The sequence below is a fragment of the Saccostrea echinata genome, unplaced genomic scaffold, assembly GCF_033153115.1.
Source record: "Saccostrea echinata isolate AGI-Se365-2 ecotype Australia unplaced genomic scaffold, CSIRO_AGI_Sech_v1 ptg000009l, whole genome shotgun sequence".
In the NCBI taxonomy this organism is placed as follows: domain Eukaryota; kingdom Metazoa; phylum Mollusca; class Bivalvia; order Ostreida; family Ostreidae; genus Saccostrea; species Saccostrea echinata.
In genome coordinates this window covers 26,210,140-26,223,595 of record NW_026889758.1, presented here as the reverse complement: position 1 = coordinate 26,223,595, position 13,456 = coordinate 26,210,140, and the positions used below count along the sequence as shown (strand labels likewise).

The 13,456-nt window shown below is 30.7% G+C and overlaps 1 protein-coding gene and 1 long non-coding RNA gene across 2 annotated transcripts in view; one reads left to right on the top strand and one right to left on the bottom strand.

The window, feature by feature from the left end:
- Positions 1-507: 507 nt before the first annotated feature.
- Positions 508-3,208, bottom strand: LOC133182114 (uncharacterized). Its single transcript, XR_009720514.1, has 3 exons — positions 3,104-3,208; positions 1,287-1,369; positions 508-645 (listed from the first exon to the last, which is right to left on the bottom strand). It is a non-coding gene; the product is annotated as an uncharacterized LOC133182114 (long non-coding RNA).
- Positions 3,209-12,663: 9,455 nt separating this feature from the next.
- The window catches only part of LOC133182112 (uncharacterized), a 28,180-nt gene continuing 27,387 nt past the window's right edge, over positions 12,664-13,456 (top strand). Inside the window, exon 1 of the mRNA XM_061316839.1 lies at positions 12,664-12,762. The gene's annotated coding sequence lies outside the window, so the exon portion shown is untranslated. The remainder of the gene's footprint in view (positions 12,763-13,456) is intronic.

Genomic DNA, 13,456 nt, shown 5'->3' with positions numbered 1-13,456 from the left:
CGCAAGATACCTTACCTACTGATAATTTTTCAAGATATTCTAAATTTAAACTGATAATACATGTACCATATAACATATTTTTAAACAAAAAATCAGCATGCATTTCCAGGGATTTTGAAAAGATATTAAAGTTTGAAAAATTTTGCATTATTCAAAGAAAAATGTACAAAAATTACAAAACATAAATTCCAGATTTTTTTTATCAAAATTGTTTTAGAAGAGATTTACAAATCCATATATAGACAATAAAAATATTGCACACAGGTCCTTCATTTAGTGGAACTCTTCAACTCCTGGGAAGAACCCAATAAAGTGCAAACTACGTTGCTTATGACCTTAAATGCCCGTTTATATAAGAGAAAAATAAATTAAAGAACTTGTTCTAATTAAAATAATGAAAAAAAAATCCTTATTTAAGTCTTTAAGTTTAATTTTTAATTAAGAAATTTGACAGATGAATAAGAAGAGTAATATACAATATAATACTTCTTAAATTAATTATCTTGGTTCCATTCATTAGATATTCAATATTCGAGTCAACACTCTATACATGAATGAATTATCAAAAGTTTTGTCCTTAAAGTTTTCAATGGATCCACAGATCATGAGGTGATGTCTCCTTTTATGTGTATGTATCTGTGTACACTGAAAAAAAAAGAAAGTCGCTGTGTGATGAAAAGGATAAACCAGAAGTCTCTGATGAGACTGTAGCTCTCCTGGTCTATATGTATAACAAAGAAAAAGTAACACTTGGATTTGAAACTTTGCAACAGACAGCAATAAATAGAATTATGTATCTAAGTGTAGTCTACTTGTGTGCCACATTATATTGAAATCATACCAAAATTGTAGGTGGAGTAGCGTTTTAAAGGAATTTTACAGAAATTTCTATTTTTAGTAACCATGGCAGCACCGTTCATTGAAATGTACCTTAGTGCAATCTAAGTTATATTGAAATCAGAATAAAACTGTAGGAGGAGTAGTGTTTTGAAAAATTACAAACAGATGGACAGCTAGACAGACAGACAACTAGACGCCATGGACAGACAGACAGACGGACAGCTAGACGGATGGACGAGGGACACCTTCCTATCCCATAAGCTCTTCTGGTCTCTGACCAGTAGAGCTAAAAAAATATCAAATTTGATTTTTTTTCAATGTTAAAGAAATAAAACTGCAAAATTAAATTGTAAATGGTTGGTTGCGTACTAATTATTCAAAGTAGTTTTTGTTGTATGGTTTGAAAAATTTTATTATTCATTCTCTCTATTTTCACAAAGAATTACCTTTGCATTTCTTGTATCTACAAGGGGGACAAATCTTCAAGTGGTACATGTACACTATATGTCAGCTACTATACCTTCATTTTCTGTTAAAGAAAAAAAATAGAATAAATCATACAATACCAATTACATGTATAATAACAAAGCATGGATTAAATTTTTCACTAAAATTAGAAAATGAATTGAATATCGATCACTCAAATTTCTCGATCCAGCCAAAATGACTGACGCTAAAATTTACCCCTACTGAGGTCGAAGTATAAAAGTATAAATTATTTTTATCTATCAATATACCATAAATGAAACTTTGTGCATGTTCTGCATTCATTTACCGGTATCTGTATATAGTAGTTTTATGCCCTTGAGAATTTTTCATGATGTCATGCCATAATATTTCCATGTCTGTTTTTTTTTTCTCTGTGGTAACTCTTTGAAAGTTAGCGGAATTGATTTCTTGATAATTCTATCGGAATGTAAATTAGGCAGGTCGATAGGTCAGGAGTTAAGAAGGCCTAATATGCATGAAAATCTCGTGCGCACCTGTCTCTGTGTCTGACGCTAAGGAGGCTAAATATGCATGTAAATCTCGTGTGACTACCTTTGTGTTTGACTTCAGTGGGTGAGGACTATTGAAATTGGCATGGGAGTCCTTGTGTAATTTAAATCTATGTCTACATTAACATTGCAGGTTATCCTGCAACATTCACGAGAATGCGGTCTTTATTTCTTAAACATCCAATATCCTATCAATTCTAATAAAAAATCATATTATTAGTAATAAAGATAGAACTTTTTTTTATTTCATTTCCAATTAATAGAAAAAATATTTTTACAAATAAATATGTAAAATAAAAAAGTCCTAGCATTTTTGTCTTTTATAATTTACTTACACATAAGCATCTACATGATGTATATTTTTTCCCCTCAAAAGAACATGAACATAACTTAATAATGATATTCCTAAGTATGTATTCATGGTATAAAAAATGAGTTTAGCAGTATAAAGATTGATTTTTCACTCAAAGTTTTAAGACTGTTTTTCAGAGATTAAAAAAAAAAACATTGATTATATCAATAATCATGTGGGTACATGTCCTATGTAAACTTCAGAGGATCAACCAATTTTCTAACAGAGAATTAGTAATTTGATATTTGGATACTTCCAAACAATATAAGTAGGAGTTTTGGGGGTTATTAATTATGTCCATCATGACATGTACTATAAGCACTGACCCCCCATATCTCAAAATTTATCTTGACACCAAAAAAAAAAATATAGTACTTGCAACACATGCAATGTTTGTTAATTCCTAGTACACTACAGTAGTAGGATACTTTTAACCATGTCTGAGAGAAGATAATTAATTTTCTAATCAGTAATGCTGATGACTGTGATCAAGATACTTATAAATTGTAACTTGCAAATTACAGACAAATTTAGACATGACAGTATAATTTTTTAAGTACAATCATCAGCTAGTGTACACATTGACAATATTCGAACGAACGAATACTAGCCTACAACGTTGTCATTGAGGAAATTCGAACGAAAGAATAATATTCCGATGTGTATAATTTTCTGACGATTATTTACTTTGTTAACTTGTATAATGTACTACTGAATAACCCCATCGACTGCTAGCTCTGCAAACACTTTACAGTGACAGAAATTCATAAGATTGTTTCATCAGTTAACGAGGAATCATGATGATCTATAGATCTTTAGACTTCAAAAAAAAAAAAAAAAGAATCTATGAGCCATGTATTAACATGCTTTAAATGAAATAAATAACAAATTCAATAATTCTAGATCTACTTACAAAAATAGAGCAGGTCTTCGTCATAATTTTGTTTACAAACATCATGTGGAAATTCCAATATCCTCATAATCTTGTCGCCGTTTTTTTTTCTTTGGTTGGTATTGGGTAATTCTAGGAATATAATGCATCCGTCTGCACAGAATTTTTAAGAAGTGAATCCATAGATAGAATATTACTGCTTCTTTTTATTTATTGGTTTATCTTTTTTTTAATTTAAACAATGCATAGTTCACGAGAAAACAAAGAAATGAAATAAATTATCAGGCCTATTTTTTTCAGATTTTTTTTGTTGTTGTTGTAAATACTGCCATGGGTAATAATAGTAATTAAAATGCCCAATACCAAAAATATTAACATTTTATATAAATGGGACATCATCATGATCATTGAGAACATGATAAGAAGGAGGAGGGGTAGTGGACGGGTGGGTAGTCTCTCTGTATCCATGGTATCTCTAAAATAAAAATTAATGTTTCCCTTGAAAAGTCAAGAAAATTTTATTTGCATGGTCAGTGGGATATTCAGTACAAGTTTAAAAGTCCAGTCAGTACATAGCCTCACTAAAGCCCCTTCTTCTTCTTTTAATTCACGACATTTTGATATATTGTTAACTTTCTATGATGTTCAAAATTGTATCATTCACCAACCATCCTTCATGTGATAATCAATAGTAACCTATAAATTTTTGTCACTTCAAATCCCATTTTTGTGAAACGTAGAATGAAAAATCAAAAGCTATACGAGCATTCATTTTACTTTCATAAACATGATTCAAGTTTATATTTTCGAATTTTTTGACAAACGTTTGTTTGTATCATCTGTCCTTAAGAAGGGGGGGGGGGAGGGGGGTATGCAATTTTATATTAATTGTTTGCTATCAATTATGAACGATGTAAAATTGTTTGGATTTAATTTTTAAATTGAAAATGAAAAAAAAAATTATGACTTAATCCAAAGGTTTAGTAAAAGCATGGAGTTTGTTTTTCATGAATTTCTATTGTAGATTCATTTGTTAAATCGACTTGCTGTGTGTTAATATCCCTTGTGTATGTTTTGTTAGTTCCAAGCAAATTGTGACAGTTTTGCTACCTGGGGAAAACAAAAGACTCTTAAATGCCTCTAGGTATATACATACATGTATCATACCCTATGGAGATCTGGGGTGAAGATATTGGTTTCTTGGAAGTTAGCAAGGGGAGGGGGGGGGGGTAGGTTTAACAGCAGACTTAAGTTGCTTTATTAGTATTCAAACATTTACTGCAAGATTAAGAAAAACAGGTAATACAACAGAAGTTGATTATTTTTCTGTGAAATCAAACTCAGATGACAAATATCAAAAAAAAAAAAAAAAAAAAAAAAAAATCAGATTGAGCTTAACTTGGGATCGACACCCCCGTCCAAAAATATAGTCCCGTCCAAAGCTAAAGCGTTTAGAAGTCAGCAGAGTCAATATCTCGAAGTGGGTCTTGTGACGCATTTATGAATATGTCCTATTATTGTTTTTTATCGATAAAATAAAAATAAATCATTTATAAAATTATAGCTTTAACTCTAGCTTAAAGAATATCTATGTCCGATCTAGGACACTATAGCATAAAACGATACTCTTTACAGAGTTATGTCCCTTTCTAGAATGTAAGTTATAGATTTTAAATACTTATGGTCTTTACGTTTACGTGATTTATTTTTTTCATCTAAACAATAATAGCCAATGTAACTTTTATTTTAAGAAACTTTGGACGAAAAGGATTTTTTTTTTGAAAGTTTAGTAGAAAAAAAATGACAATTTATAGATCCTTGATTTAAATTATAGTAAATAATCAAAGCGGTCCCCTTAGGACTGTTGGTATATAAAGAAGATAATATGTCATTTTACTATATAACTTCAATCACTTTGTTTTAATGTTATCCTGTAGATCACATTCGCATTTAAAAATATCTTTTGTGGAAGACCAAACTGATTAAATTGTAAATAGTAAAAATGAATAAAAATATATAATTTGATATTTGAAAGTTAATGATGTACCAAATGTAAATTCCGTGTGAAAAGTATACACATATACTTAACTTTCCTATCAATAATCTTGTATTCAAAGTGTACAAACAGTACATTTCAGATACTAGATGCAGGACTTGTGAAATAAAACAAAGGGCTAATTGCAGCCATATGTCTGCCGATAAGGCCACTGTTGTTTAATTTCAAGTCTATTTCAGGTTTTTTTTTATATACATGTATTGAAATCTTACGAGATTGTACAAACTTAGCACTGCACATCAACACCAAATACAGAGTAAGAGTGGAAAGCTAACGATGCACACATTTTATCGTTATTCAGTAAAACAAAAAATAAAATTAAAACAATTTTAAAAAATCAAGCAGAAGAAATGTTGCCCCCATATGCAGACGTCTCTTTTACGCTACGAATATTATGCAACAAAATTATAAAAGTTGTATGCTTCTATAAATTCTTCATCAGTTGAGCCCACCTCCTTACATGTACCCCACCCCATCTCAAAAGAGTACTGAAATTGCTTCCAAAGGCTTGACTGTATTTCAGTATCTTTGATTTGCTGAAGAATTTTCAAGAGATCTAGAGTAATTTATTGATTCTGGAAAATCTTATATAATGTTGTAAAAGAGTGATCAGATTGAAATCATTGAATGGATTCCAATTTCACACCTTTGAAAATATATTGTAAAATTTAGCCTGAAGGGAATATTCTCACACCTTTTTTTTCCCAGAACTTCAATGTAAACAGTGATATACACATATATTCAACAATTCATCTCCACACCGACTGATGATGACTCGAGCCATTTCCTGTTTATTATCAATTTGTGTATATACTTTGTTTTGGAGTACCTACTCTAAAAATTATTTTAAAACATTTTCCAAGAAAAAACAACAACATTTTAAAGTGTTGATTAATGGACATACAAAAATATGTATAGTTATAGTTTTTTTTACTGCAAAACAATGAAGATGACAATGGCTAATAATTAGTAAATATAGTTAACCTTGTTAATTAAGTTTAGGTAACAACATGTTGGACTAATTATGTTGTTAGTGCTATTATCACATGAAAACAGTTATTGGTATCTGTTTCAAAAAAAAAAAAAAAAAAAAAAATTCAAAATACCTGTATTTGAATGTACACATGAGGCTTCATGGTTTGCTCATTCAAAGATCTGTTGCAACTCATTTTCATAATTAAAAAACCATCATTTATTCAACATTTTATTTTTTTCTTATTTAACAGATTAAAAATATATATTCATAAAATATACTTTTCTAACATTTCAATTTAATTTTGCCAATTTATATATATGCATACATATAATATGACCTTTCCTATTACAATGCATTCAGTACTGTCTTTTATGGTGCAGATTACAATCACTTACAGAATTTAGACTCAATTTACCAGAAATTGTATTTTTCATTTCATAACTAATTGTTTGGGAAATTTAATGATAATAATAAGTGTATAAATTAAATGAAGAATATCTAACTGTGCCATATTTCATCGTAAGTTTTTGTATGAAGAAAAACTATATAGGTATACATCTCAGCTCTTTGATTCATTCCTTGAAAAAATTATCAATATAATTACAATCCTTTAAATTTAAAAATGACCCAAAATTTAAAGTTATACTGATATAGAAAAGAGTAGAAATTCTGATATTGTAAAAATTAAGACTTCAATTTTCATAGGGAACATTTGCCATGTTAATTAAACTCACCTAATCATACTGGTGTGTTCTCTTAAATGGCTATATATAACTTTTTTTATTTCTCAATGAAATTTTGCCAATTTGATATTATTTTGCTTGCAATAGCATGTACTTTCTAAATGTCAAATGATAAATTGTAAGAGGACTGAAATTTTCATAGGGAGAATCCATCATCATATTATACTCTGTCAATCGTACTGGTGTGTTCTCTTGAATGGCCATAACTTTTTTATTTCTCAATGAAATTTTGCCAGTTTGATATTATTTTGCTTGCAATAGCATGTACTTTCTAAATGTCAATTGATAAATTGTAAGAGGACTGAAATTTTCATAGGGAGAATCCATCATCATGGTATACTCCATCGATAGGAATTGGTGTGTTCACTTAATTAAATTACCATAACTTTTTGTACTTTTCAATGAAATTTAGCCAGTTTGGAATAGATTTTTTTGTCATAGCATTCACTTAGTAAATCAAACCTAATAAATGAATTTGTGTATATTTTTTGAAACATTAAGAAAATGACCAATGGGAGACTTTTTTTTCTACTCAAGACCAGGTTTTAAAATTTAAATAAATTATTTGAAAAGGGAGAGCTTTATCTGCCTTATAAATACAGTCATAATTACTATTCAAAAATAGAAATTAAGTTTTTAAAGTCAGATACCTGCATGCATATAACATATGAATTTATTTGACCCCTAAATTCATCTGTGAAACCTGAGTGGACTACAAGTTTTCTCCTTTTATTTCATGCAAATTCACTTGGCTGAGTACTTTTATTTGATAACGCTCTCCGAGTGAAAACGCTACCATGATTAAAAATAATTCAACATTCATTTAAAGTAGAAAAATATAGTCGTTATGGAACAATTGAATACTTTATTGAGAATGAAACGAAACACCCGGAGTGAATCCACATAGTCGAGACGAATCCACCCAATACCGATCAAGATCTCCACTGCGCTTTGTATTCGTAGTAAAATTACACATTCTGTAAATGCATTGTTGCAACTGTGATGCAAGAACAGGGAAAGATGCAGTCTGCTTCAACTTCACACCGGTAATTGTTTTCACTATGTAATTCTATATAGAGTAAAAAATCATTAAAAATCAGGTATTAGAATTCATGAAAAAATATTTAGCAGGAAGTGTTAAACGTTACCAGTCACATCAGCCGACACCAAAAAATAGGGTACCTACACGGCATTTTCTGATTTTTTCCATCCGCAAACAGGAATACCCTCAAAACCACGTGTATTCAATGTGTTTATAAACATCCTGTGTGCACCCCAGGAAGTGGCCTCCTATGCCCCGAAAGAAATAGTTCCTGTCAAAAACCTTTAATATTTTACAAAGTACATAAAATATCCTAAGCACAGATACCAAAAATGTAAAAATAGAATAAGGGAAATTAAAAAAATTTCTCACAATAAAAAAATATTTCTTTATTATGCATGGAACTACAATTGACTAAGTTCATTTTGATTGGTCAATTACCGGTGTGATACCTGAAAGGATTAATTCACGTACTTTTAAATCAATTTAGTCTCATTTATATGCATTTTATTGAGATATTGGTTTAATACGTAATGCTTGAATTAGTCCACAATCACCTCAGCGCAATTAATAAGTCAAAAAGAAAGGTGCTTTAGTTCAGTTCAGTTATCATGGTTATGGAATTCCCTCCTATGTAATATGTTAGACGGTGCGACCGTTAGTGAGGGCAGAGCCAGCAAGAGAACATATCCATCTTTTATTGTTTATGATAAATCAGTGTTAAAATTTAATTGTAATCAATGTCAGAAAACCATAACAAAGACCTCAGTCCTTTTGAAAAAAAATTCATTCTTTTATACCTCAAATACTTTTCATTCAAATAATGAAATTTAAGGGTATCTAGTAAACTTACACTATGATGTTTCATTACGAGTTGCCTAGCCAGAGCACTCAACAAATAGTATATTGGGGAAAGAGAGAGCGTGCACTGGACAAGTCAAGGATTCGACCTACCCAGGCCCTAGAACTCTAAAACGTTTGTATCTGTCCAACAATTAATAAACAGACTTTCCTGATCATCATATGATATTCTTTATGACTACATGCACATTTAAAGACAGTAATATAGAAACATAAAGTCATGACGAACTTGGGACCCAAACTACAGACAGATCTACCTTCTGGGTTATCAGGGTACTTGGAAACTGATCAGTACTGTAGAGGTATATATATATATATATATAGTATGCGGTTTAATTGCTGCAACATTGAAGTAATATACGTTTGTATATATTTATTTACTGTTTCATGTAAACTGAACGGCAACCTCATCATAAATTGTTTAACTTGGTGTTTCTCATATGATTTTAAACTTTATATACTATCATAATCCACCATGGGTTCCAACTGACTGAATAAATTTTCTGTTCTATGTTTTTTAAAAGTACTTTTTAAAATAAAAATTAGAAATCCTAAACCTTTTTAAAATTATATATTTGATCCGTTAAAGTGTGTCACATGTACTATATATATATATATATATATATATATATATATATATATATATAGAACTGGGAAGTGTTTGTTCGGATGAAATATCTAATTTTATAGATAACACACGCGGATCTAGAGGATCTAAAAGGGGGGTTGGGGTCCGGACACCCCCCCCCCCCTGGAATTTGCAGAGTTACTAAAACTATACACTGAAGCAAATAAAAATTGACTTTGGACTCCCTCTAGAAACCCTGGACCCCACCACCACCACCACCACGAAATAGGTATTTTTCACGTTTTGGAAATGGATTTTAGTTTTTTATATATATAAAAAAAAAAAATTAAATTATTTTATTTATTTATTTATTTATTTATTTTTTTTTTTTTTTTTTTTTTTTTTTTTTTTTTTTTGCTTGTCAAGAAATTTTTGGGTTGGAAATTTTTATTGACTGGGGTGACCCCCCCCCCCCGGAAAAAAATCCTGGATCCGCATCTGATAACAGAATCAAATGTGGAAGTTTGAGCTTCAAACATGTTAAAAGATTTTTGTTTTGATGGTGAACTTCAGGAAACAGAAATTTGACACTTTAAAAAATGAAAAAAAATTTGGACAAAAAAAAAATAAACAAATTCACAACAATAAAAATGAGACACAGATCCCCGCCTGCAAATGTATAGATTAACAAGCAGGTAATCAAAAACAAATAGGGTACAAGAATTAAAGAGAGAGAGAAAAAATTAAAATCATTTACCCCTCCCTGTTCTGGAGTCCATACCAGAATTCAGTAATTCTTTTCAGGAGATATTCTACCACTATGAAAACATTTTTTTTTAATTATTCAACAGGAAAATTATACTATGTCACAAAATATTATATTTCTAGCTTAATTGTTGTGTGTTGAGAATAATCCTCAAGACATTTCGTAATTAGTAAATTTTATTATTAAATAAATTCCTTTAAAGTCTGGTGAAAGGGGCCACAGAAAGATCCGCCCCTCCATGTGCATAATACGCAGTCTAGACAGTGACGTCACTAGAATTCGTTAAACCGATTTTATTTTAATTTCTCCAAAAACATAGTATGGTTTATTAAAAGTTGTAAATCTGTTTTTAAAAAGAGATTACGTATATAAAATATCAATTATTAAAGGTTGTTAAAAAGTCTGCAGTGTCCGCTGATTCAGTCAATGAATGACGTCATATGTCGGGTCTATGACGATCAAGTAAGGCTAGGCCTAGATGAAAACGAAAGTAACAAGGATGTGTACTGTAAGGATGTTTTTGATTATTGGAATTGAGGAAACTTCATTAACGCATGATTTGAATTAAAATTACGATTCACCAATATCTCGTTTAAGCGGGAATTTGCCGCGAGATTCAAGATGGATAAGACTATGGACGCCATATTGGCGACAAGGTTCTCAGTTCCATAGGTATTGTAATAAAAATATAGTTTACTGTAGAATTCAATATATTTTACATACATACGTGTTACCTATAGGGAGAGCTTCGCTCTCACGGGCCCTTTGGGCTCGTGAGAGGGCTCCGCCCTCTATAAGGAGCACCCGAGAAGGTGGTTTCATAAAATACATTTAAAGGTCGGAAGTATTTCAGCACTTATAATTATAACCCATTACAAACCTATTTCAATGATATTTACAAAAATATTTTAGTTACCATTCATTATGAAATCATTTCAAGATAGATCCATGCAGAAGTCTATTTAAGGTTTATGATAAACACTGATAAAAGTAAAGAATAACAATTTTATATCTAGACCACAGCATGTATATAATATGACAGTAAAGTTTTTTTTATAGTGATATAAAGCTAGAGTAGAAATATTAAAGTAATGATTTTAAAATGTTAAGTTTGCAATGAATTATATGGCAAAAAGCTTTCAAAAATAATTTTGACCCTTGACTGTATTAGATTAAAAGAAGATGGACTGTTTTTCCCTGTACATTAAAGAGATAAAAACAATTTCCATTCTCCTGTAGGATAAAATATTCTATAAATCATTTTGTTAGAGAACTTTTAATCCTATTAGTGACAATTATAGAACTTCTTGGCCTATTTCACAAATTATGGGATAAAAAATCCCTTGTAAGGTTAAAAATGGGAGTTTTGCTTCTATAGGAGAAAAAATCCCACAGAACTCATTTTTCTCCCACAGAATAATGATGGGATATTAGTTAGGAGAGAAAATCCCACCATAATCCCATGGGATTTCTTGATTGCAGGTGTAATATCTTTTAATCTAGAAGATATTCAGGTGTAAAGGTTAGTCCATGTTGTGCGATTAAAAAAATCCCACCAGATGACATAAATGGTTTCCATGTATCTTTGGAAAAGTGGTTGGCGAAAGTCCGGACAAATGTCGTGTCCGGAGTTAAATGTCGCATCCAGTAACCCCCCACCCCATCTCTCTCGTATCAAGCTTCAAATATATGACATTCAAAAATATAATAACAAAAAAATTCCAAGCAAGTCATATTTTCAATCGTTCTTGCAAAATATACATAAAACAAGCTTTCTGAGAGTATTGCACTAGCAATACATGTACTAGTTCTCTATCGGCAAGTGTAATCTGGTTCCCGTTAAAAATTGAAAATGCCATAATTCCGTCAAAAATCATTGAAGCGGAACGAAATGGAAACTTGATCTATAACTAATCAAGGTAAAGTCACATACCAGAAATCAGCTCAATATCTTCAAGCGTTTGTTAAAAACCCTTAAAAATGGAAAACGTCGTAATTCCGTCAAAGATCAATGAAGCGGAACAAAATGCAAACTTGACCTCTAACTCATCAAGATACACTAACATACCAAAAATCAGCTCAATGTCTGCAAGTGTTTAGGTGAAAAGTGCGGAAAACCAAGTGGGACAGTTTCACCGTTAGGGGACTAAAAAAATATCAATATTATTTCTAACAATACCGGGAATTGTGCAACAAAGCACATATTTGGTTTCTAGGCTCCTCTTAAACATGACATATGTTATTTTCCTCCACTTTCAAAAAATTAATTACCAAGCATACATACCCATATCATGATAATGTTATGTTAATATGAAGTTGATATTTAATGTAGTCGGAAATCTTTTCATCATTCATAGCTGTGTGTAGTCCAGCTTGTCAGAACGGGGGAACCTGTGTCAGTCCAAACACCTGCCAGTGTCCAGGCAATCAAGGAGGACCTAGCTGTAGTATAGGTAAGTAGTTGCTAAAGAATTTTTCATATTCTGATGGAAAGCATCTTTCTTTTTCACAGTTTCTTTTTTAAATAATGATTTTGATGTCAATGAAACAAATGTAAATATTTTACTAGCTCTATGTAATCCTCCATGTACAAATGGTGGTAGATGTACCTCGTCTCACACTTGTGACTGTTCTTATACTGGTTATAGCGGATCAACTTGCCAAACACGTAAGAACTCTGAAAATATTCCATTTATACATTTCATACAAATATTTTCGCATATTATTTCAATTAATTTTTCAATTTTGTACATCATGCTATAGTAATATAGACCTTGGAGAATAGAGAATTTAGAATATATTTCGACGAACTGAGAATGTTGTAGGACTTTTGAATCTGATACTTTGAAAAAGATACTAAAAATTACAATTCTTATATCAAGCTAAACTTTAGAAGTCATTGAAAACATTAGAAATTATTAAGCATTTCTAAAGGTATATTTAGTATATTGACTTTGAATTTTTTTTTTCAACTGGTCAGTTTCTTTGACTCTAGATGTCCTTTCTTTTTTAAAGTTGACATTTTGCAGTCTGTGTTTTAAATCATATCATTTCTACAATTTCTAATTTTGAGGAAGCATTGGGTCAAATTTAACAAATTTTCCAGACTCAGGTATTATTTGAATACAGAAATAAAGCTTGTTTATATGATGGGCTATACCCCTACCAAGTATAGATATATGATACATTTGTGTTGTGGATCACATATTGTTTCTTTTCTCGAGTGACAAGGCCAGAGAAGACAAAATTGAGACGATATCTCTCTTTGTACATGTTTGCTGTAAATTCAGATTGAAATCATTTTCTTCAATACATGTAAGGCAACATTAAGAGTTCAATTTTTTTCACAGGATTTTGTAGCA